The sequence below is a fragment of the Martes martes genome (genome assembly GCF_963455335.1).
Source record: "Martes martes genome assembly, chromosome: X".
Taxonomy (NCBI): Eukaryota; Metazoa; Chordata; class Mammalia; order Carnivora; family Mustelidae; genus Martes; species Martes martes.
This window is the reverse complement of record NC_137897.1, coordinates 70,305,167-70,327,863: the sequence shown is the minus strand read 5'-3', so window position 1 is coordinate 70,327,863 and position 22,697 is coordinate 70,305,167.

The following is a 22,697-nucleotide window of genomic DNA, read 5'->3' as shown; positions in this document are numbered from 1 at the left end:
AAATGCACAAGGAGAATGTTTCCCCATGGCCATTAGATAAGAAAGTGAGAAGGACTAAATTTTATAAATTCTTGTAGCCAGTGAGCCTTAAATCCTAGAATTGCAAAGGTCGGTGGGCTTGGATGGAATAGAGCTAAGAGAATACTTCACTGCTCTTGGAAAGAAGGCAGGCATACAACTTGAGGGCATGTAGCCTGGAAACCGCATTCTGAAGAGCATTGGGGGCACACTGTGGGGAGATTACTTGCTCTTCTCAGAGTGTCCGTGAGAGATAACACTCATGGAGACACCTCTCTGGGAAGAAAGGAGGTAGTTAGTGCCATTTCCCTCCCCCACCACCCAGTATAAACACAGATCCACTAGGAAGAAGTAGCATAGTGCTGGCCTGAGTGCCTAACTTGCTTATACTAAGCCCCACTACCCAACATTCTGATTGGACTGCCGTTATTAGACAAGCTTGCATCAATGCCAGCATAGCATACTGAAGATCAGCACAAAATCCTGCCCACACCAAGTTTCACAGGACTTCATTTGTGGTGGAAGGGGTGACAGGCTTCACTTCACAGGCAGATGAAAGCTCATCTGGTTAAAACACCACTTTCAGGCCAGGGATCAAACACTGACCACAGCAAGCAAAGAGAGCCACTACAAATTACTGGTCTGAAGGACAGAACAGCCAGAACACAACTGCAGAGTGCACATAACACACAATGTACACACTCCCTGAAACACCAGGCCCTAGATACTATACAACCTCTTCTTCATAAAGCCATGACCTTCAGGTGCAAGAGACAAAACTTGATTTTCTAACATAGAAGGCAGAGACTTAGACAAAATGTGTAGGGAATTTACCCCAAATTAAAGAACAAAATAATGTGTTGGCCAGAAATCTAAGCAAAACAGATACAAGTAATATGTCTGATGAAGAATTTAAAGAAATGATTACAAGGATACACACTGGCCTTGAGAAAACAATGGATGACATCAGTGAAACACTTATACAGTGATAAGTGTAAAAAATGAATCAATCCGACATGAAGACTGCAATAAGCTAGATTAAAAACACAGTATCTGCAATGAAGAGCAGGCTGGAATAAGCATAGGAACAAATTAATGACCTAAAAGATAAATTAATGGAAAGCATTGAAGTTCAACAAAAGAGAGAAAGAATTATGTGAAAGAAGAGTTAAGGAACTCAGTGACTTCATCAAATGTAATAATATTTTTACTATAGGAGTCCCAGAAGAACAATAGAGAGAAAAGGGGGCAGAAAACTTATTTGAATAAACAATACCTTAAAACTTCCCTTATCTGGGGAAGGAATCAGACATCCAGATGAATAAAGAACAGAAAACTCCCATCAAAATCAACAAAAGTAGATCCACACCAAAACATATTATAATTAAATTTGCAAAATCCAATCATGAAAAAGAATCTTAAAAGCAACAAGACAAAAGAAGTTATTAACTTACAAAGGGAAACCCATAAAGCTAGGAAGAGATTTTTCAACAGAAACATTGCAAGCCGGAGGGGAGTATCATGATATAGTCAAAGTGCAAAATGGGAAAAATAGGTAGAAAATAATACTCAATCAAGCACTATTATCCTTTAGAAAGGAAGGGGAGATAAAGAGTTTCCAGACAAACAAAACTAAAAAAAAAAAATAATAATATTAGAGTATTGAATTTTAGAATACTAGAATATTTTCTAATATTAGAATATTAGAAAAATATCAGCAAGGACACTTTGAGTGGAAAGTAGAGACCAAAAGTAATAACATAAAGACAGGAAAAACACAAAAGCAGTAAAGATTAATATTTCTGTAAAAAGTCAAGGAACTCACACAAAAAGGATATAATATAAAATAATACATAAAACATGAAGAGGAGAGGAGAAAAGAAACATAAATGCCATCATCTAAATATAGACTGCTATTTGCCAAAAAGGTTATATACAAACATAATGGAAACCATATATCAAAACCACTAGGACACTCGCAAAGAATAAAGAGAATGAGATCTAAATATATCAGTAAAAATGTCAGCAAACTTCAAAGAGAGACAGGCAAGAATTAGAGAAAATCTCCAGGAAAAAAACACAAAACAAATAATCAGATGGCAGCTCTTGCTGCCCATGGACCCTGTCCTCATGCTATGATAAAGGAAGCTCAAAAATTCTTTCTTGACCATTTACTTGTGACCCCAAATTAGATATCTGTCATTATACATGTTTTCTTTCTTTTTTAACATCTTAATTTAATTTTATTTTTTTCATGTTCCAAGATTCATAGTTTATGCATCACACCTAGGACTCCATGCAATATGTGCCCTCTTTCATACCAGCCAACAGGCTCACCTATCCCCCCCCCCACTTCCCTCCCTCCATAACCCTCAGTTGGTTTCTCAGAATCCAGTCTCTCATCTTTCGTCCCCTCCAATTTCCCGAAATTCACTTGTACTTTTCTTCTCCTAAATTCCTCCATGTTATTCCTTATGCGCCACAAGTAAGTGAAACCATATGATAATTGACTTTCTCTGCTTGACTTATTTCACTCAGCATAATCTCCTCCAATACTAACCATGTTGATACAAATGTTGGGTACTCATCATTTCTGATGGCTGCATAATATTCAATTGTATATTTGGACCACATCTTCACTATCCATTCATCTGTTGAAGGGCACCTCAGTTCTTTCTACAATTTGGCGATTGTAGAAATTGCTGCTATGAACATTGGGGTACAGATGACTGTTCTTTTCACTACCTCTGTATCTTTGTGGTAAATACCCAGAAGTGCAATTGCAGGGTCATAGGGTAACTCTATTTTTAATTTTTTGGGGAATCTCCACACTATTTTCCAAAGTGGATGCACCAACTTGCATTCCCACCAACAGTGTATGAGTGTTCCCCTTTCTCCACATACTCCCCAATACTTGTTGTTTCCTGTCCTGTTGATATTGGCCACTCTAACTGGTATAAGGTGGTATCTCAATGTGATTTTGATTCGAACTTCCCTAATGGCTAGTGATGATAAACAGTTTTTCATGTGTCTGTTAGCCATTGTATGTCTCCTTTGAAGAAGTGTCTGCTGCCCACCTTTTGACATGATTATCTGTTTTTTTGGGTGTTGACTTTGAGGAGTTCCTTATACATGTTGAATATCAGCCCTTTGTCTGTAGTGTCATTTGCGAATATCTTTTCCCATTCTATGGGTTGCCTCTTTGTTTTTGTTTTTTGTTTTTACTGTTTTCTTTCCTGTGCAGACACTATTGGTCTTGATGAAATCTGAAAAGTTCATTTTCACTTGTTTCCCTTGCCTTTGGAGACATGTCTTGAAAGAAGTTGCTGTGGCTGATATCGAAGAGGGTACTGCCTATGTTCTCCTCTAGGATTTTGATTCCTGCCTCATGTTGAGGTCTTTCATCCATTTCAAATTTATCTTTGTGTAAGGTATGAGAGAATGGTCAAGTTTCATTCTATACATAGCAGTCTAATTTTTTGAAAAGATTGTCTTTTTTCCACTGGATTTTTTTTCCTGCATTGTCGAAGATTATTTGACCATAGAGTTGAGGGTCCATGTCTGGGCTCTCTACTCTGTTCTACTGGTCTATGTATCTCATTCTGTACCAGTACCATGTTGAATTGGTGATCACAGCATTGTAGTAAAGCTTGAAATCAGGCAACATGATACCCCCAGCTTTGTATTTCTTTTTCAACATTCATTTAACAATTTGGGGTCTTTTCTGGGTCCATAAATATTTTAGGATTGTTTGTTCCAGCACTTTGAAGAATACCAGTGGAATTTTGATCAGGATGGCATTGAAAGTATAGATTGCTCTGGACAGTATAGACATTTTAACAATGTTTATTATTCTGATGCATGAGCACGGAATGCTTTTCAATCATTCTGTGTCTTCTTCAATTTCTTTCATGAGTGTTCTGTAGTTCCTCAAGTACAGATCCTTTATCTCTTTGGTTAGGTTTATTTCCAGGTATCTTATGGTTCTTAGTGCTATAGTAAATGGAATAAATTCTCTTATTTTCCTTTCTATATTTTCATTGTTAGTGTCTAACAAAGCAACTTATTTCTGTGCATTATTTTGTATCCTGCAACATTACTGAATTGCTATAAGACTTCTAGTAGCTTGGGGGTGGAGTCTTTTTGGTTTTCCTTATAAATTATCACATCATCTGGGAAGAAAGAGTTTGACTTCTTTGTTGCCAATTTGAATACCTTTTATTTCTTTTTGTTGTCTGACCGCTGTTGCTAGGACTGCTAGAACTATGTTGAATAACAGTGGTGAGAGTGGGCATCCCTGTCGTGTTCCTGATCTCAATGGGAAGGCTGTCAGTTTTTCCCCATTGAGAATGATGTTTGTTGTGGTGTTTTCTTTTTTTTTTAAAAGATTTTTACTTATTTATTTGAGAGACAGAGACCACAAGTAGACAGAGGCAGGCAGAGAGAGAGGAGGAAGCAGGCTCCACATTGAGTAGAGAGCCCGACGTGGGGCTCGATCCCAGGACCCCAGGATCATGACCTGAGGTGAAGGCAGAGGCTTTAACCCACTGAGCCACCCAGGTGCCCCTGTTGTGGGGTTTTCAAAGATAGATTTTATGAAGTTCAGGAATGTTCCCTCTATCCCTATACTTTGAAGAGTTTTAAACAGGAACGAATACTGTAGTTTGTCAAATGCTTTTTCTGCATCAATTGAGAGGACCATGTTTTTCTTCTGTCTTCTCTTATTGATTTGTTCTATCACACTGATTGATTTGTTGGTGTTGAACCAGCCTTGCATCCCTGGGATAAATCCCACCTGGTCATGGTGGGTAATGTTTTTAATGCACTGTTGGATGCTATTAACGAGGATCTTGTTGAGAATCTTGGCATCCATATTCATCAGGGATATTGGGCTGAAAGTCTCCTTTTTGATGGCATCTTTGCCTGGTTTAGGGATCAGGTTAATGCTGTCTTCATAGAAAGAGTCTGGAAGTTTTACCCCTGTTTCTATTTTCTGAAACAGCTTCAGAAGAAAAGGTAAAATATCTTCTTTGAATGTTTGGTCGAATTCCCAGGGAATCGTCATGTCTTGGGGTCTTGTTTTTTGGGAGGTTTTTGATCACTGCTTCAATATTGTTCCAAATATTGGTCCATTTAGGTTATAAATTTCTTCCTGTTTCAGTCTTGGAAGTTTAGAGGTTTCCAGAGATGCATCCATTTCATCTCGGTTGCTTAACTTATTGGCATGTAACTGCTGATAATAATTTCTGATGATTATTTCTATTTCCTTGGTGTTAGTCATGACCTCTCCCTTTCCATTCATAATTTTATTTATTTGGGTCCTCTATCTTTTCCTTTGGATTAGTTTTTCCAGTAGTTTATCAATCTTATTGATTCTTTCAAAAAAGCAGCTTCTAGTTTCATTGATGTGTTCTACTGTATCTCTAGTTTCTAACTCATTAATCTCATCTTAATTATTTCCCTTCTTCTGTGTGGGGTTGGCTTAATTTGTTGTTGATTTTCCAGATCTTTAAGGTGTAAAGAGAGTTTGTGTATTCGGTTTTTTGTTTTTTGGTTTTTTTTTTTTTTTTTTTTTTTTGAGTGAGGCTTGGTTGGCTATGTATTTCCCCCTTAAGACAGCCTTTGGCATATCCCATGGATTTTGGATCGAAGTGTCTTCATTCTCATTGGTTTCCATGAGTTGTTTAAGTTCTTATTTGGTTTCCTGGCTGATCCAAACATTCTTAAGCAGGGTGGTTTTTAGCTTCCACGTGTTTGAATTTCTTCCAAAATTTTTCTTGTGGTTGAGTTCAAATTTAAAGCACTGTGGTCCGAGAATATGCAGGGAATAATCTCAGTCTTTTGGTATTGGTTGAACCCTGATTTGTGACCCAGTATGTGGTCTATTCTGGAGAAAGTTCAGTGTGTGCTTGAGAATAATGAGTATTTTGTTGTTTTAGGGTGGAATGTTCTGTATATGAGGTCCATCTGTTCCAATGTGTCATTCAAAGCTCTTGTTTCTTTATTGATTTTCTGCTTAGATGAACTATTACTGAGAGTGGCATGTTAAGATCCCCTACTATTAATGTATTCATATCAATATGACTCTTTATCTTGATTAACAGTTGATTTATGTAGTTGGCTGTCCCCATGCTAGGGGTCTAAATATTTACAATTGTTAGATCTTCTTGGTGGATAGACCCTTCAAGAATGATATAGTGTCCTTCTTTATCTCTGACTACAGTCTTTAGCTTAAAATCTAATTTATCTGATATGAGAATCCCTACCCCAGCTTCTTTTTGAGACCCATTGGCATGAAAGATGGTTCTTCATCCCTTCACTTTTAATCTGGATGGATCGTTAGGTTCCAAATGGGTCTCTTATAGGAGACATATTTGGGTCCTGTCATTTTATCCTGTCTCCAACCCTGTACTTTTTATGTGAGCATTTAGGCTCTTCACATTGAGAGAGATTATTGAAAGATAATTTTTTATTGACATCATGTTGCCTGTGAAGTCATTGTTTCTATACATTGTCTGTAAATTTCTGTTCTTTGTCACTCATGGGTTCTTTCTTCTTTTACAGAACCCGCCTTAGTATTTCTTGTAGTGTTGGCTTGGTGGTCACATTATCTTTGAGATCTTGCTGGTCCTGGAAGTTCTTTATCTCTGCATCCATTTTGAATGCCAGCGTTGCTGGAAAAAGTATTCTTAACTGCATATTTTTTTTCTCATTTAGTGCCCTGAATACATCTTGTCAGCTCTTTCTGGCTTGCCAGGTTTCTGTAGGCAGGTTTGACATTATTATGATAGTCCCTCTTCTGTACGTAAGGACTCTCTTCCCTGTAGCTGCCCTTAAAATTTCCTCTATGCATTTATTTTTTTTTCTTTTCAGTGTAACAGTATTCATTGTTTTTGCACCACACCCAGTCCTCCATGCAATACATGCCCTCCTTAATACCCACCACCTGGCTACCCCAACCTCCCCCCCCCTTCAAAACCCTCAGGTTGTTTTTCAGAGTCCATAGTCTCTCATGGTCAACCGCCCCTTCCAATTTCCCTCAACACCCTTCTCTCCATCTCCCTATGTACTCCATGATATTTGTTATGCTCCACAAATAAGTGAAACCATATGATAACTGACTCTCTCTGCTTGACTTATTTCACTCACCATAATCTCTTCCAGTCCCATCCATGTTGCTACAAAAGTTGGGTACTCATCCTTTCTGATGGAGGCATAATACTCCATAGTCTATATGGACCACATCTTCCTTATCCATTTGCCCACTGAAGGGCATCTTGGTTCTTTCCACAGTTTGGTGACCGTGGCCATTGCTGCTATAAACAATGGGGTACTGATGGCCCTTCTTTTCACTACATCTGTATCTTTGGGGTAAATACCCAGTAGTGCAATTGCAGGGTCAGAGGGAATATCTATTTTTAATTTCTTAAGGAATCTCGAAACTGTTCTCCAAAGTGGCTGCACCAGCTTGCATTCCCACCAACAGTGTAAGAGGGTTCCCCTTTCTCCACATCCCCTCCAACACACGTTGTTTCCTGTCTTTCTAATTTTGGCCATTCTAACTGGTGTAAGGTGGTATCTCAATGTGGTTTTAATTTGAATCTCCCTGACAGCTAGCGATGATGAACATTTTTTCACGTGTCTGATAGCCATTTGTATGTCTTCATTGGCGAAGTCCCTGTTCATATCTTCTGCCCATTTTTTGACATGATTATCTGTTTTGTGTGTGTTGAGTTTGAGAAGATCCTGGATATCAACCTTTTGTGTGTTTTGTCATTTGCAAATATCTTCTCCCATTCCGTATGTTGCCTCTTTGTTTTGTTGGCTGTTTCCTTTGCTGTGCAGAAGCTTTTGATCTTGATGAAGTCCCAAAAGTTCATTTTTGCTTTTGTTTCCTTTGCCTTTGGAGACATATCTTGAAAGAAGTTGGTGTGGTTGATATCGAAGAGGTAGTAACCTATGTTCTCCTCTAGGATTCTGTTGGATTCCTATCTCACGTTGAGGTCTTTTACCCATTTCGAGTTTATCTTTGTGTACGGTGTAAAAGAATGGTCGAGTTTCATTCTTCTACATATAGTTGTCCAAATATCCCAGCACCATTTATTGGAGAGACTGTCTTTATTCCACTGTATATTTTTTCCTGCTTTGTCGAAGATTATTTGACCATAGAGTTGAGGGTCCATATCTGGGCTCTCTAATCTGTTCCATTGGTCTATGTGTCTGTTTTTATGCCAGTACCATGCTGTCTTGGTGATCACAGCTTTGTAGTAAAGCTTGAAATCAGGTAACATGATGATGCCAGTTTTATTTTTGTTTTTCAACATTTCCTTAGCAATTCGGGGTCTCTTCTGATTCCATACAAATTTTAGGATTATTTGCTCCAGCTCTTTGAAAAATACCGGTGGAATTTTGATCGGAATGACATTAAAAATATAGATTGCTCTAGGCAGTATAGACATTTTAACAATGTTTATTCTTCTGATCTAAGAGCATGGAATGGTCTTCCATCTTTTGTGTCTTCTTCCATTTCTTTCATGAGTGTTCTGTAGTTCCTCGAGTACAGATCATTTACCTCTTTGGTTAGGTTTATTCCCAGGTATCTTATGATTCTTGGTGCTATAGTAAATGGAATTGATGCTATAATGTCCCTTTCCATATTTTCATTGTTAGTGTATAAGAAAGCCACTGATTTCTGTACATTGACTTTGTATCCTGCCATGTTACTGAATTGCTGTATGAGTTCTAGTAGTTTGGGGGTGGAGTCTTTTGGGTTTTCCTTCTAATGTATCATGCCATCTGTGAAGAGAGAGAGTTTGACTTCTTCACTGCCAATTTGGATACCTTTTATTTCTCTTGGTTGTCTGATTGCAGTTGTTAGGACTTGTAATACTATGTTGAACAAGAGTGGTGAGAGTGGGCATCCTTGTCGTGTTCCTGATCTCAACGGGAAGGCTGCGAGCTTTTTCCCATTGAAGATGATATTTGCTGTGGGTTTTTCATAGATAGATTTTATGAGGTTCAGGAATGTTCCCTCTATCCCTATAGTTTGAAGTGTTTTAATAAGGAACGGATGCTGGATTATGTCAAATGTTTTTCTGCATCAATTGAGAGGACCATGTGGTTCTTCTCTCTTCTCTTATTGACTTGTTCTATCACATTGATTGATTTGTGAATGTTGAACCATCCTTGAAACCCAGGGATGAATCCCACCTGGTCATGATGGATAATCTTTTTAATGTGCTGTTGGATTCTATTTGCTGAGATCATATTGAGAATCATAGCATCCATATTCATCAGTGATATTGGTCTGAAATTCTTTTTGGTGTGGTCTTTGCCTGGTTTGGGGATCGGGGTAATGCTGGCTTCATATAAAGAGTCTGGAAGTTTTCCTTCTGCTTCAATTTTTTGAAACAGCTTCAGGAGAATAGGTGACATTTCTTCATTGAACGTTTGGTAGGATTCCCCAGGGAATCCGTCAGGTCCTGGGCTCTTGTTTTTTGGGAGGTTTTTGATCACTGCTTCAATCTCGTTACTAGATATTGGTCTATTTAGGTTGTCAATTTCTTCCTGGGAGTTTATAGTTTTCCAGGATTGCATCCATTTTATCTAGGTTGCTTAACTTATTGGCATATAACTGTTGATAATAACTTCTGATGATTGTTTCTACTTCCTTGGTGTTAGTTGTGATCTCTCCCTTTTTATTCGTAATTTTATTAATTTGAGCTATCTCTCTTTTCTTTTGGATTAGTTCGGCCAATGGTTTATCGATCTTATTGATTCTTTCAAAAAACCAGCTTCTAGTTTCGTTGATACGTTCTACTGTATCTCTAGTTTCTACCTCATTGATCTCTGCTCTCATCTTGATTATTTCCCTTCTAATGTGTGGAATTGGTTTCATTTGTTGGTGATTCTCCAGTTCTTTAAGGTTTAGAGACTGCTGGTGTATTCTGGATTTTCCAATTTTTTTGAGGGAGGCTTGGATGGCTATGTATTTCCCCCTTAGGACTGTCTTTGGTGTATCCCACAGGTTTTGGACCGAAGTGTCTTCATTCTCATTGGTTTCCATAAATTGTTTAAGTTCTTCTTTGATCTCCTGGTTGATCCAAGCATTCTTAAGCAAGGTGGTCTTTAGCTTCCAGGTGTTTGAGTTCCTTCCAAACTTTTCCTTGTGATTGAGCTCCAGTTTCAAAGCATTGTGATCTGAGAATATGCAGGGAATAATCTCAGTATTTCGGTATCAGTTGAGCCCTGATTTGTGACCCAGTATGTGGTCTATTCTGGAGAAGGTTCCATGTGCACTTAAGAAGAATGAGTGTTCTGCTGTTTTAGGGTGGAATGTTCTGTATATATCTATGAGGTCCATCCGGTCCAATGTGTGGTTCAATGTTCTTGTTTCTTTATTGATTTTCTGCTTGGAAGATCTGTCTATTACTAAGAGAACCATGTTAAGATCTCCTTCTATTAATGTATCCATAGCAATATGACTCTTTATCTTGATTAATAGTTTTCTTATGTAATTGGCTGCTCCCATATTGGGGGCATAGGTATTTACAATTTTTAGATCATCTTGGTGGATAGTCCCTTTAAGAATTATGTAGTGTCCTTCTGTATCTCTGACTACAGTCTTTAGTTTAAAATCTAATTTATCTGATATGAGAATCACTACCCCGGGCTTCTTTTGAGGCCCATTGGCATGAAAGATGCTTCTCCATCCTTTCACTTTTAGTCTGGGTGTATCCTTAGGTTCAAAATGGGTCTCTTGCAGACAACGTATGGATGGATCCTGTCGTTTTATCCATTCTGCAACCCTTTGTCATTTTATGGGCACATTTAGGCCATTCACATTGAGAGTGATTATTGATAGATACGTTTTTGTTGACATCATGTTACCTTTGAAATCTTTCTTTCTGTAGATTGTCTCTATATTTATGTTCAATTATATTCTTAGGATTTTCCCTCTCTTATAGAACCCCCCTTAATATTTCCTGGAGTGTTGGCTTGGTGGTCGCATACTCTTTTACCTTGCCAGGCTTGGAAACTCTTTATCTCTCCATCCATGTTGAATATCAGTCTTTCTGGATAAAGTATTCTTGATTGCACGTTCTTCTCATTTAGTGTCCTGAACATATGTTGCCAGCCCTTTCTGGCTTGCCAGATTTCTGTGGACAGGTCTGAAGTTATTCTGATGGGCTTTCCTCTGTACAAAAGGAGCTTGTTTGTCCTAGCTGCCTTCAAGATGGCCTGCCTACAATTATAATTCTTCATTTTTACTATTAGCTGTGTCGAGGACATTTGAGAATCTATAATTTGGGGGGAAACCATTCTGCTCTAGTACATGAACGCTGGTTCCATTCGCAAGATTGGGAATATTTTCATGGAGAACTTGTTCCACTCTATCTTCTAGACTTCTTTCTTTCTCCTCCCCTTCAGGGATTCCAATAATTCTGATGTTGGAACGTTTCATGACATCATTTATTTCCCTGATTCTGTTTTCATGGCTTCTAAGCTGTTTGTTCCAGGCTTCCTCCTGATCCTTTCTCTCTATCTGTTTGTCCTCCAGATCACTAATTCTATCTTCTGTCTCAGTTACTCTAGCTTTTAGAGAATTTAGATTAGATTGGAACTCATTGAGAGCATTGTGAACATCATCCCTGGTGGCTTTCATTTCTGCCCTAATCAATTCCATTTGGTCATCCATGGCTTTCTCCCACCTAGAGATTACCTGGATAATTGTTAGCCTATATTCCCTTTCCAACATATTGTCTATGTCAATAGCCATTAGCTCTCTTGCAGAAGGCCCATCCTCTGAATTTTTCTTCTGTTGGGCATTCCTCCTCCTAGTCATTTTGGTGAGAGATGGCTGAAAGGATGTAGCTGGATGTATCGACCATGGTGCACCCTGGAACACTTCTGAGCAATCAGTAGTCTCCATCCAAATGAGAGAAAAAAGAAAAGTAAAAGAAAAAGAGAGAGAGAGAGAGAGAGAGACAGGAAAAAGTGGGGAGATAAAAGAGAAGGCTCAGTCTAAATGGGCCTCAAGGTAAGATTTATGAAGTATACAAACAAAAACAGACAAACAAAAAGACTGCTAAAAGTATATGACAAAAGAAAAAGAATATATATAAGTAAAAGCAAAAAAAAAAAAATTGACCCTCGTCAAAATGAACCCCAAGTATAAGATTTATATACTATCAGGACAAACACAAATACACAGAAATACTTGTGGAAGCAAAAGTTGGGAGAGTGGTTATAAATTCTCAGTGTGGGCGAAGAAGGTTATTTTAATTCTTCCTGCATGTATCTTGATATCTTTGTTAAAGGACTCAATTTCCTAAGATAAAGGGGGATTAAAAATTGGTTTACCTATAGGGGTAGCATTGATTGGGGAAAGAGGACTACCTTGAAGTTTAACTCTATATGAATATTAAAAAATAACAATAAAAAATATTTGGTAGGGCACGGATTGCATGGAGCACTGGGTGTGGTGAAAAAACAATGAATACTGTTATGCTGAAAAGAAATAAAAAATGAAAAAAAGAAGAATCAACTAAACTAAACTAAACTTTTTTAAAAAATTAAAAAATAGAAAAGCAAGAGAAAAACACGGATATATTTATCAAAAATACAGGTTAAAAGGTTATTATGGAATTTGATGTACTGGACATCTCACTGTGATGGTAAATAGGTTAAAAAATTATCTATATAAAATTAAAAAAAAAGAACCAGAATAGTGGTAACGAATTAAAAATAAAAGTTGTATCTATGAAGTAGTGGTGGTTGTTCTCTTGTATTTTTTTCTTTTCTTTTCTTTCCTTGTTCGTTTTCTGGGGGAGGGGCCTGCCATGTGGGTTTTTAGGCCATGTTCCCTGAGTTAAGTCCTCCAGCCCCCCTCAAGGGGATGGGCTCTGAGGAAACTGGTTTTTCAGGCTTTTGTTCTCTAGAGGTTTTATGTATGTTCATTTGTTTTCTCTCGCCTTGACAGCTTTGATGATTTTTAGAGGTTTAAAGGAAAGCAAGATGCACCCCGACCTCCCTCTCAGAGAGAAGCTTCAGTCTGTTCCTCCCTGCATGCTGCAGAGCACATAAATTCCCCCTGGGCTGCTGGCAGAGCACGTTCCCAGTCACGGTCTCTGGAGACACAGGAACTCCTGATTGTACCCTAAACCACGACAACGGCAGTTGTCTGGGCAGCTCTGGACCACCAGATTGGTTCCAAGCAGTGATCACACACTGAGATTTTCCCACTGGCCTGGGCTGGGAGTGCCTGGTCTTTCTGGGTCCAAGAGCGCTGGGCTGGTGCCTTTGCACAACTCTCTCAGGGGAGGGTGTGGGGCGAGTGGGTCTCAGGCTCTGATAGCATGGCACAGTGCTCACGTGGATAGTGCAAAAAGTTTGTGCTTCTGCCTTCCTTCACAGGAGCCAGACCCCATGCGTTCTCAGGTGTGTTGGCGGTGTAGGGACCAAGACCTGGTTTCTTCACTGCACTCTCTCTGGCTCAGCGCCAGTGGTGGCTGTCCTGGGTCCAGGGACTTAAGCCCCTGTCCCTAACCGCCCCAATTCCCACAATTTCACCCCGAGATCCTTTGCTCTTTTTGAGTGCTTTCAACCAGACTCCAAGTTAATGCTGGTCCCCAGACGCAGGGCACTCTCGTATTGGGGTATTACTTTCCTTAGTTTCGCCTCTGGTGGCTCCCTCCCTTTTTGTTTATCTTCTGATATCAGTCCGAGGTTCCCACTCTGCTTTACCTGCCCACTGGCATCTTCTGCCCCCGCAGAGACCCAGACATGTATAATTCTGATCTCAGGCTGATTTCATGGGTGATCGGAGTTCTTTGGTAGGTAATCAGCTGTACTGTAAAGTACAACTATACTGTAAAGTACAACTGTAAAATACAACCTGTACTTTAGGGTACAGGTCGAAACAGCGCCTCCTCCTACTTCCCCGCCATCTTGTCTCCCCCCTCTCTATATTTATGATTCATGAATCTCACAATTAAGTGTCTGAATATCTTTCTAGACTCCTTGATCTTGGGGGGTGTCCTCTCTGCCTCTAGGACATGAACACCTCTTCCATTCCCCAAATCAGGGAAATTTTCATCCAGTATTTATTTAACTTTATCTTCTAATATTCTCTCTTTCTCCACCCCCTCAGGGATCCCAAGAATTCTGACATTGGAACATTTCATTGTGTCATTTATTTCCCTAACCCTGTTTTCATGGCTTCTGAGTTGTTTGCTCCAGGCCTCCTCCTGACACTGCTTTTCTATCAGTTTGTCTTCTAGATCACTGATTCAGTCTTCTCCCTCAGTTACTCTAGCTGTTAGAGTTTAGATTAGGTTGGATCTCCTTGATAACATTTTTAACTTCTGCCAGATTGCATTTCACTTCTGCCCTTAGAGATGCCATGCTGCCACTTAAGTTCTTCTCCATCCTAGCCATGGCCTGAACAATTTTTACCCTAAATTCCATTTCCAACATATTATTTATGTCCATATCCAACAGTTTTGTGGCAGAGGTCACAGATTTCGAATATTTTTCTGTTGGGTGTTCCTCCTCCTAGTCATTTTGGTGAGAGGTGGTTGAGGGATTGTCTATCTGGGTATATCAACCATGGTCCAGTCAAGGTGCCCCTCTCCACTGCCCCAGCAGAGATCCAGAAGTGTATAATCTTACATCTCAGGCTGATTTCATGGGTGTTCAGAATGTACTAGTAGATATTTATGTATTTATTTATTTTAAGATTTTATCTATTTATTTGAGAGAGAGAATGAGAGAGTGTGAGTGAGAAAGAGCATGAGAGGGGAGAAGATCAGAGGGAGAAGCAGACTCCCTATGGAGCTGGGAGTCCAATGCAGGACTCAATCCTGGGACTCCGGGATCATGACCTGAGCTGAAGGCAGTTGCTTAACCAACTGAGCCACCCAGAGGCCCCTCTGGTAGATATTTAGCTCACTTCAGGGGACCGGTTGAAACAGGGTCTCCTACTTCTCCACCATCTTGGCCCTTCTCCATTAAGCATGTTTTCAAACTCATAAAATATACAACATTGAGAGTGAACACTAATGTAAACTATGTACTTTGAATATTAAGGTGTGTCAATTTAGGTTCATTAGTTTTAACAAATGTTCTTCTCTGTGGAAGATGTTAATAATGGAGGAGACTGCCCTCACATAATGATGGGTTATATAGGATTTTTCCTTATCTCCTCCACTTGCTGCAATCCTAAAACTCTTCTAAAAATAGCCTAATATATTTTATTTAATTAATCAAGTGGCATATAATGTAGAAAAATAAAACCTAATGAAATTAATATTAAATAAGGCATATTTACATAAAATATTCAAATAAAATATTCAAAATCAATGGAGTTCAACTACCACCAAAAATGTTTGTACTATCAGACTAAAAAAAAAAATAGTTATCTTAAGCTGCTTATAAAGAGATCAGTAGGTATCATCAGGAAAGTGGCCCCATTGAGGTACCTGTCAAAATATATTCCTTCTTCCAATACAGGGTAACTTTAAATTAGTTTTTACTTACATATTTCACAGTGCATAATATTTGAATTAAGAACATTCAAATGACAACTATAAATTAGGCAAACTTAAAATGCCATTTTCTTAAGTTAAAATTGTATCCTTTATGTAGCTAAGACTCAAACTTCTTATTACTATCAATCAGGAATGGGAGACTATATTTGCAAAAGACACATCTGATTAAAAAAAAAATGTTACTCAAAATATGCAAAGGTCTCTTCAAACAATAAAAAAGCCCAATTAATAAATGAGCCAAAAACCTTAGTAGATGAAAAAAGTTATGCAGATGTTAATAAGTATCTGAAAAGAGACTCTACATTGTATGTCATCAAGGAAATGCCAATTAATAACAACAATGATGTACCACTAAACACTTCCTAGAATGGTCCATATCTTGAACACTAACAACATCAAATGCTGGTGAGGATGTGTTGCAACAGGACCGTTGTTGGGAATGCACTATGGTACAAGACACTTTGAAAGTAATTTTGTTGCTTTTTTATAAAACTAAAAACATTCTTAGTATTTGATCCAGAAATTCCATTCCTTGTGACCTCCCCAAAGAAGATAAAACTTAGGTTTATAGCAAAACCTGCACATAAATGTTTATAATACACATGCATACACACATACACACACACACACAAAGCCAAAATTATAAGCAACCAGGATATTCATCAGTAGATAAACTATTTATCCAGAAAATGGTATATTCAGACAATATACTATTATGCAGTACTAAAAAAATTTCTCAAGCCATAGGAAGACAATGAGAAATCCTAAATGCATATTACTAAGTGAAACAAGCCAATCTGAAAAGGCTACATACTGTCTATTCCAATTATGTAACATTCTGGAAAATGCAAAACCATGAAGACAATAAAAAGATCAGTGGTTGCCAAGAGTTGTGGTGGGGAAGACTGAATAGGTAAAGCAAAGACTTTTTTTTTTTTTTTTTTTAGGGAAGTTAAACTACACACAATAATGATGGATATGTATCATTATATATTTTTCCAAACTCATAGGATGCACATCACCAAGAGTTAACTGTAATGTAAACTATAGACTTTGGGTGATTATGATGGGCCAATATCATCAATTTAAACAAAAGTACCACTCCAGAGAAGGATATTGATAATGGAGGAGAATGCATTTGCAGGGGGAGAGAGTACATAGGAAATTTCTGTACCTTTTCTCAATGTTTCTGTGAATCTAAAAATCCCCTTTGAACAGGTCTTTTAAAAATACAGTAATTTACCAAAATACTGGCCAATAGGATCCAACAGTACATTAAAAGGATTATTTACCATGACCAAGTGGGATTTATTCCAGGGCTGCAAGGTTGGTTCAACACCCGCAAATCCATTAATGTGATAAAATACATTAATAAAAGAAAGAATAAGAACCATATGATACTCTCAATAGATGCTGAAAAAGCATTTGACAAAGTGCAGCATCCCTTCCTGATTAAAACTCTTCAAACTGTAGGGATAGAGGGCATATACCTCAATATTCTCAAAGCCATCTATGAAAAACCCACTGCAAATATCATTCTCAATGGAGAAAAACTGAAAGCTTTTCCACTAAAGTCAGGAACACCGCAAGGATGTCCGTTATCACCACTGCTGTTCAACATAGTACTAGAAGTCCTAGCCTCAGCAATCAGACAACAAAAACAAATTAAAGGCATCCAAATTGGCAAAGAAGAAGTCAAACTATCACTCTTTGCAGATGATATAATACTATGTGTGGAAAACTCAAAAGGCTCCGCTCCAAAACTGCTAGAACATGTACAGGAATTCAGTAAAGTGTCAGGATATAAAGTCAATGCACAGAAATCAGTTGCATCTCTTTACACTAACAGCAAGACAGAAGAAATAGAAATTGAGGAGTCAGTCCATTTTAAAATTGCACCCAAAACCATAAGATACCTAGGAATAAGTCTAACCAAAGAGGCAAATAATCTATACTCAGAAAACTATAAAGTACTCATGAAAGAAATGGAGGAAGACACAAAGAAATGGAAAAATATTCCATGCTCATGGATCGGAAGAACAAATATTGTGAAAATGTCTATTCTACCTAAAGCAATCTACACATTTAATGCAATCCCTATCAAAATCCCATCCACTTTTTTCAAAGAAATAGAACAAATAATCTTAAAATTTATATGGAACCAGAAAAGACCTTGAATAGCGAAAGGAATATTGAAAAAGAAAGCCAAAGTTGGTGGCATCATGATTCCGGAATTCAAGCTCTATTACAAAGCTGTCATCATCAAGACAGTATGGTACTGGCACAAAAACAGACACATAAATCAATGGAACAGAATAGAGAGCCCAGAAATAGACCCTCAACTCTATGGTCAACTAATCTTTGACAAAGCAGGAAGGAATGTTGAATGGAACAAAGACAGCCTCTTCAACAAATGGTGCTGGGAAAATTGGACAGCCACATGCAGAAAAATGAAATTGGACTATTTCCTTACACCACACACGAAAATAGACTCAAAATGGATGAAGGACCTCAATCTGAGAAAGGAATTCATCCAAATCCTTGAGGAGAACGCAGGCAGCAACCTCTTTGACCTCAACCGCAGCAACTTCTTCCTAGGAACATCGCCAACAGAAGCAAGGGCAAAAATGAACTATTGGGATTTCATCAAGATCAAAAGCTTTTGCACAGCAAAGGAAACAGTTAACAAAACCAAAAGACAACTGACAGAATGGGAGAAGATATTTGCAAACGACATAGCAGATTAAGGGCTAGTATCCAAAATCTATAAAGAGCTTAGCAAACTCAACACCCAGAGAACAAATAATCCAATCAAGAAATGGGCAGAGGACATAAACAGACATTTCTGCAAAGAAGACATCCAGATGGCCAACAGACACATGAAAAAATGCTCCACATCACTCGGCATCAGGGAAATACAAATCAAAACCACAATGAGATACCACCTCACACCAGTCAGAATGGCTAAAATTAACAAGTCAAGAAATGACAGACGCTGGCGACGATGCGGAGAGAGGGGAACCCTCCTACACTGCTGGTGGGAATACAAGCTGGTGCAACCACTCTGGAAAAGAGTGTGGAGGTTCCTCAAAAAACTGAAAATAGAGCGACCCTATGACCCAGCAATTGCACTACTGAGTATATATCCTAAAGATACAAACGTGGTGCTCTGAAGGGGCACGTGCACCCGAATGTTTATAGCAGCAATGTCCACAATAGCCAAACTATGGAAAGAACCTAGATGTCCATCAACGGATGAATGGATAAAGAAGAAGTGGTATATATACACAATGGAATACTATGTAGCCATCAAAAGAAATGAAATCTTGCCATTTGCGACGACATGGATGGAACTAGAGGGTATTATGCTTAGTGAAATAAGTCAATCAGAGAAAGACAACTATCATATGATCTCTTTGATATGAGGAAGTGGAGATGCAATGTGGGGGGCTTGGGGGGAGGTAGGAAAAGAAAAAAATGTTAGAAGATGGTATCGGGAGGGAGACAAACCATAAAAGACTCAATCTCAAAAAATAGACTGAAGGTTGCTAGGGGGAGGGGGTACAGGAGAGGGTGGTGGGGATATGGACATTGGGGAGGGTATGGGCTATGATGAGTGCTGTGAAAGGTGTAAACCTGGCAACTCACAGACCTGTACCCCTGGGGATAAAAATACATTATATGTTTATTAAAATAAATAAATTAATTAAAAAAATACAGTAACTTAAAAATACCCAGAGACATATATCCCAAGGTGAAAGATATGCAAAAATTATAATAAATCTTAGTAATTATGTATTAGTAATAATATTTGCATTTTTTTATAATTTTAAAGGTTTTATTTATTTGACACAGAAATACAGAGTACAAGTAGGCAGAGCAGCAGACAGAGGGAGAGGGAGAAGCAGGGTCTCTGCTGAGTAGGGAGCCTGATGTGGGGCTTGATCCCAGGACCCTTACATCCTGATCTGAGCCAAAAGCAGCCGCTTAACTGAGTGAGTCACTGAGGCACCCCTAATATTGACATTGTTACTCGGAAAGAAAGGTAAACCCAATAAATAATATAAATAAAATATATTTAAAGAAATATATTTAAATAAATAATACATATTTTATTATATATATATAAGAGAATAGAAATACACATATAAAAATAAATGAAAGTAAATACAATATTTAATCAGAAAAATAACTCAAATGATTGTAACATATTAATTATATTAAAATTACCTTTCTAAATATTTTCAAAAACTTATTCATACTTTGAAAATGTTGAAGAATCAATGCCTAATTCCCAAGTGTTTATCATGAGTTTCCTGAATTAAATATACCTCAAGTTAATCAATTAAAAAGCTTATCAGTATGCTTTTTTAAAGAAGTATTTCTACAAATTAAAGAATAATGGTAAATTTAGAATATTACTGGTTTGTAACCCATGACAAAATAATGGATCTAGGTGACAATTATCGTTTATTAAGCTCATTAGGTGAAAAGCTGATGAGGAACTTTGTAATAAATGAATGAAACTGATGACACATTAAAATCACTGATCAGGGGCACCTGGGTGGCTCAGTGGGTTAAGTCCTCTGCCTTCAGCTCAGGTCATGATCCCAGGGTGCTGGGATCGAGCCCCGCATCGGGCTCTCTGCTCAACAGGGAGCCTGCTTCCTCCTCTCTCTCTGCCTGCCTCTATGCCTACTTGTGATCTCTGCCTGTCAAATAAATAAATAAAATCTTAAAAAAAAATCACTGATCAATTTTAACACTACCAAAATAGAGACTGTAACACATTAGGTATCTTTCAGTCAAACGACACAGCTCCACCCATGAAGTACTCTTGTTATAAACTTTAAATTTTGTTTGATTAATTCTCAAGATTTAACTAATAGTGTAAAAGAAAAACAAGATGCTGAGGAACCTGCTAAATTACAACAAAGATATCCAGAAAAGGGAAATTCTATATGGTAAATGACTAGACTTGTCAACATATAAATTTCAAAGAAAAATAATGCCAGAGATTAAGAGAAAACCTACAAATTAAAGAAGATTTAAGAGTTATGCCAATTAATTACAATGCATAACCTTTATATAGATTATAACTTGAACAAACTGTGCATATTAAGAGAAAACTAAACAGAAAATTTGGACATTGAATGGTTGATATAAGGATTATTGCTACTTTTAGGTGAGATAATAATGTGATATACTTTAAAAATGACTCATCATTTTTAGTTATGTACTGAAATGTTTACAAATGAAATGATGTAATATCTACTCTCTTCTTCAAAGTGATCCATTGGAATGAGGAATGGAGAAATCAGTGAGGATATTTGTGAGACAAAGTTGTCCATGAGATGACAACAGTTGAAGACTGATGTGGTACATTGAAGTTCATTTCACTATTCTTTCTATATTGTGACATATTTGAAAATTTCCATAATGAATGGTTAAAGAATAAAAGATGATTTTTTCATGCTATTCAATTATTCATAATTTATTTCAAAATTAATTTTTCTTGATAGAGGGATATTTCAAAAAACTTCACTTGACAAAATTAAAAATTAGTTATACACTTGTGAGGAAGCCAAGATGGCAGAGGAGTAGGGAATACTTTTTCAACCTGTCCCCTGAATTGAGCTGGATATCTGCCAGACCACTCTAAACCACCTACAAAATCATCCTGAGATGTAAGAATATATATTATGATCTATACTAACAGAATATCTCTGGTGGCTGGTTTCGAGGTAGGAAGTGGGGAACTGTGATTCTGCAGGCAGATATCAGAAGATAAATGGAAGGGGAAGAGAGCCAGCATAAGCGTGGGTACTGGGAAGGTGAAATAACTAAAGCACAAAAGTGTCCCTTGCTGGGGTCCTGGCATAAACTTACAGAGTGGTAGCCACAGAAAAGGGAGTTTAGGGAAGACCCCCGGGCTGAAACCTGGAGCTGGGGTGTTCACATGTGAACGGGGGGCAGCTGGTAGCTTTAGAAGCACAAAGGGCAGAGATGTGCCTGGACCTGGAAGCAAGAGCTGGGAGTGCTGCTGTGGGATGCACGACACAGGTCTCTGTGGTTTTTAGCAGCACAGGAAAAAAAAAAAAAAAAAGAGTCAGTGTGACCTGGAGGGCTTTCTGGAGAACAGTCTGCAAACTTTCTGTTCTGACACAGAAATTTGAACACAGTCATTTTTGCTAAGACTCTTGGAAAGGACACAGAAACCCGCCAGGGAAAGCTGCCAACAAATAAAAGTCTCCTAAAGCTGGTTTTCTGTGCGCCCATCCCCCACCACAATGGCAAGGCAATTCCATCCAAACAGGGTTGCCTAAGTAACAGCACGGCAGGACCCTCACCCCAGAAGACAGGCTAAGAGAACAAGAGGCCAAGAACTCTAAAGTCCCTATAAAACAGGTGCACCTTGCTTGGATTGTGGCCAAAAGTTTGGACTCCGTACATTCCCTCAATCACCTCTCACCAGAATCACTAGGAGAAGGAATCCCCAACAGAGGAAAAATTCAGAAACTGTCACCTCTTCCACTGAACTAATGGATATGGACATAAGCAAGATGTTGGGAAAAGAATTTGGGGTAAAAGTTATGCAGACAAAAGTTGAGCTGGAGAACACCATTAGTGGCAACATAGATTCTCTAAGGGCAGACGTGAGAGATCTGGAAGAACCTACAAATGTTATAAATGAGATCCAATCTAATCTAGATTCTGTAACAGCTAGGGTAAATGAGGAAGAAGGTCAAATTAGTGATATAGAAGACAAACTGATAGAAAAGAAGGAGCAGGAGGAACACTGTAACAAACAGCCTAGAATCCATGAAAATGGAATTAGAGAAATAAATGATACCATGAAACATTCCAATATCAGAATTATTGGGATCCCTGAGGGGGAGAGAGGACTAGAGAGACCTAGAAAGAGAGAGAGGACTGGAGAGAGAGAGAAAACTAGAAGATACAGTTGAGCCAATCCTAGCTGAGAATTTCCCTAATCTGGGGAATAGAACAAGTTTTCATGTCCTGGAGGCAGAAAGGACACCCCCCCCCCAGATCAAGGAGAGTAGACAGACCTTCAGGCATATAATAGTGAAACTCATGAATCTGAAAAGCAAAGAAAATATCTTA